We start from the raw sequence: 3,729 nt of genomic DNA, 5'->3' as shown, positions 1-3,729 counted from the left end.
GCGCTATGACGCAACAATGCTAACCGTGTGCTCGCATCGTTGGAGACTTGACCAGAGAAATGGTAAATTGAATTTATCAGGTGAAATGTGAGGCAATTCTTTTGGTAGGTCTAAAATAAAGGGGGAACTCCGTAAACGACAGTTCTCAGGAATACAGAAAGTCAGGGAGATCTGGTTGTACAGGTCCACAGATCTTTGAAAGTGGATACAGACGTGTACAAGTTAGTCAAGGAAGCATGCAGAATGTGTGCATTTATTGAATGGTGCATCGTACATAAAAACTGGCAAGTCACGCAACAGATATTGAACCACACTGCCAGTAGGAGTTGAAGGCCTTGGGGAGGGTGCAGAAGATGTGTACAGTACCAGGATCTTGTCTGGTTTGGAATGTGTTAGCTATGCGGAGAGGCTGAATTGATCCGGGCAGTTTTCATTAGTATGACCTAGGTTGAAGGGCGACCAATTAAAGGTCTACAATGATATCAGGGACATGCACATGTTTAGTGTGCAGACATTCATTTACAGGATGGAGGCGTCAGTCACTCGGGGTCCTTGGTTTGATGTTCTGGGAGCAGATTTTGGAGGAGTAGTGTGAGGCTTTTTTTATACAGCGTATGGTCAGTGTCTTGAACACACGGGTAGGATGGGCCTAGAGTGATGCGACACCGGGAAGGGCTAATGGTTTTAGACAAGGGTAGTATCATGACTGGTAAGGGCTTGGAGGGCGAAATGGAATTTCCCTGTCCTGTATTGTTCTTTGTTCTTTGAATGGACACGCCTAAAATACAGCTACTTCCTATCGTGCAATTGAAACATCCATAGAAACATTCTAACAATTGTAACTGAATCACTGAATGGACACATGTAAAGAAGCAGCTACACCCGAGATTGCAGGGAACCACCGTTACAGAGGCAGCTACATCCCAGATTGTAGTGGACTCACCCAGCGAAACACGCTGACAATTGGGACTGAATCACTGAATGGTCACAGTTACAGAGGCAACTGCATCGCTGAATGCAGCGGAACACCCAGAGAGACAAGTTAACAATTGGAACTGAATCACTGAATGGCCACAGTTACAAAGACAGCTACACCCCAGAGTGCAGTGGATCCACGCAGAGAAACACATTAACATTTGAAACTGAATCACTGAATTCTAACAGTTACAGCGGCAGCTACATCCCAGAGTGCAGTTGAACCACACAGGAAACACACTGACAATTTGAACTGAACCACTCAATGCTCACAGGAGAGTGAGGGATATCACTGAAACAACGTGAGATCTGGAGATGGGACAGATGGTGTTTGAGTGGACAGCATCCTTTCTGTTAATGTTAGTTGATCAATGTGATCAACAAAGTCCAATGATTCGAACGAGATAATTTAATCAAAATTAATATGAATGCAATGTCTTTATCTATTTTTCATAACTTTAAAAAATAAGTGAAACTGTGTTGCAACCACAAATATCCCTGAGGTGGTTCCCCAGGGTATAAATTAAAAGATTGGGGAATATATAATCTCAGAGTTCAGACAGAGAGATTGCCAACAGCAGAACGGACACATCACTTCACACTGAAAATGCATCCTCTTGCACTGGTTATTGCTAACAAAATGTTCTACCTAACTCTTGCTATTGTTGGTGTTCCTGGTAAGTGATTATCACCATTGATGTTCTGTAACTCTGTGTGTCAGCGGCTCCATTATTTAATCTGTGACTGAAAATGCTTTACGCTGATCTCGTGCGCACTGTTATGCAGCCACCTGATCAACGATTTAATTCACTGAAGTTAAATGTCTTTCAACATGCTTGATGAAAAAACATTGAACATGGTTTGAATGCTGTTGGTCAACTCTCAGAAAACCTCTGTTTCGAAATCACGGAATCTCTGCTCATTAAAGTTACTATATTGAGGGAAACCTTGTAAAATGTTAGATTGGATCTCAGTGAAGTCATTGTCTCGGAAGGAAGGTTTAGTGGGAGTAACAATACAATCGAACCGAGTGTGGGTCACTAACCAGAGTGGAATATCTGACAACGGGTACAAGGATTACTGGAAGTATCTGTCAGTGTCGCATTGTACTGAGTGTGGTTCACTAACTTGACTGGAATATCTGACAGCGGGAGCAAGGATTACTGGAAGTATCTGTCAGTGTAGAATTGTACTATGTGTGGTTAACTAACCAGAGTGGAATATCTGACAGCGGGAACAAGGATTACTGGAAGTATCTGTCAGTGTAGAATTGTAATGAGTGTGGGTCACTAACCTGATTGAAATATTTTACTCAGCGAACAAGGATTATTGGAAGTATCTGTCAGTGTAGAATTGTGCGGAGTGTGGGTCACTAACCAGAGTGAAATATTTGACTCAGCAAACAGGGATTACTGGAAGTATCTATCAGTCTAGAATTGTGCGGAGTTTTGGTCACTAACCAGAGTGGAATATTTGACTCAGCGAACAAGGATTATTGGAAGTTTCTGTCAGAGTAGAATTGTACGGAGTGTGGGTCACTCACCAGAGTGGAACATTTGAGTCAGCGAACACGGAATACTGGAAGTGTCTGTCATCGTAGAATTGTACTGATTGTGGGTCACTCAGCAGAGTGGAATATCTGACAGCGGGAACAAGGATTATGGAAGTTTTTGTCAGTTTTGAATTGGACGGAGTGGGCGTCACTAACCAGAGTGGAATATCTGACAGCGGGAACAAGGATTACTGGAAAGTATGTGTCAGTGTAGAATTGTACGGAGTGTGGTCACTCACCAGAGTGGAATATTTGACTCAGTGAACAGGATTATTGGAAGTGTCTGTCATCGTAAATTTGTACTGATTGTGGGTCACTAACCAGAGTGGAATATCTGACAGCAGTGAACAAGTATTACTGGAACATTTGTCACTTTAGAATTTCATCTGAATCATTGAATAGTCACAGTTAAAGAGGCAGCTACCAACCAGGATGCGGTGGAACTACCCATAGAAACACACTGACAATTGGAATTGAATTACTCAATGGTCACAGTTACAGAGGCAGCTACCTCCAGAGTGCAGTGGAACCACCCAGAGAAACACATTGACAATTGGAACTGAATCACTGAATGGTCACAGTTACAGTGGCAGCATCAACCCAGGAGTGGCAGTGGAACCACCCAGAGAAAACACACTGAAATTGGAATTGAATCAATTGAATGGTCACAGTTACAGATACAGCGACACACCAGAGCGCAGTAGACCACCCAGTGAAACAAATTGACAATTGGAATTAGATCACTGGTCACAAACCGGAGTGGAATAGCTGATCCAACTATCCATCAATTCCACGGACAATCTGTCCGTGTAGAATTGAATTGTCTGTGGATCAGAATCTTAGACTGAAATAAATTGATTCCACTCTGAATTAATGTGCCACTGGGTATGTGGTCGCTTCATTCTATGGAACTCTCTCTCTCCTCCCTTTATCTCTGTGTTTTATGTTTGGAATTGGATTGTAAGCAACGATCAAAGAACAAGGAGAAGCACAGCAAGGAACAGGCCCTTCGGCCCTCCAAGTCTGTGATGATCATGATGCCTTGACCAAAGAAAAATCTTCTGCCCTTACTGGGTCCGTATCCCGCTATTTCCTACCTATTCATCCAGATGCCTCTTAAATGTTGCTGATGTGCCTCCTTCAACCATATCTTCTGGCAGCGCGTTCCAGGCACCCACCACTCTCTGTGTGAAAAATCCACC

This window comes from Scyliorhinus canicula, unplaced genomic scaffold (assembly GCF_902713615.1).
Source record: "Scyliorhinus canicula unplaced genomic scaffold, sScyCan1.1, whole genome shotgun sequence".
In the NCBI taxonomy this organism is placed as follows: Eukaryota; Metazoa; Chordata; class Chondrichthyes; order Carcharhiniformes; family Scyliorhinidae; genus Scyliorhinus; species Scyliorhinus canicula.
This window is presented reverse-complemented; position numbering follows the sequence as displayed.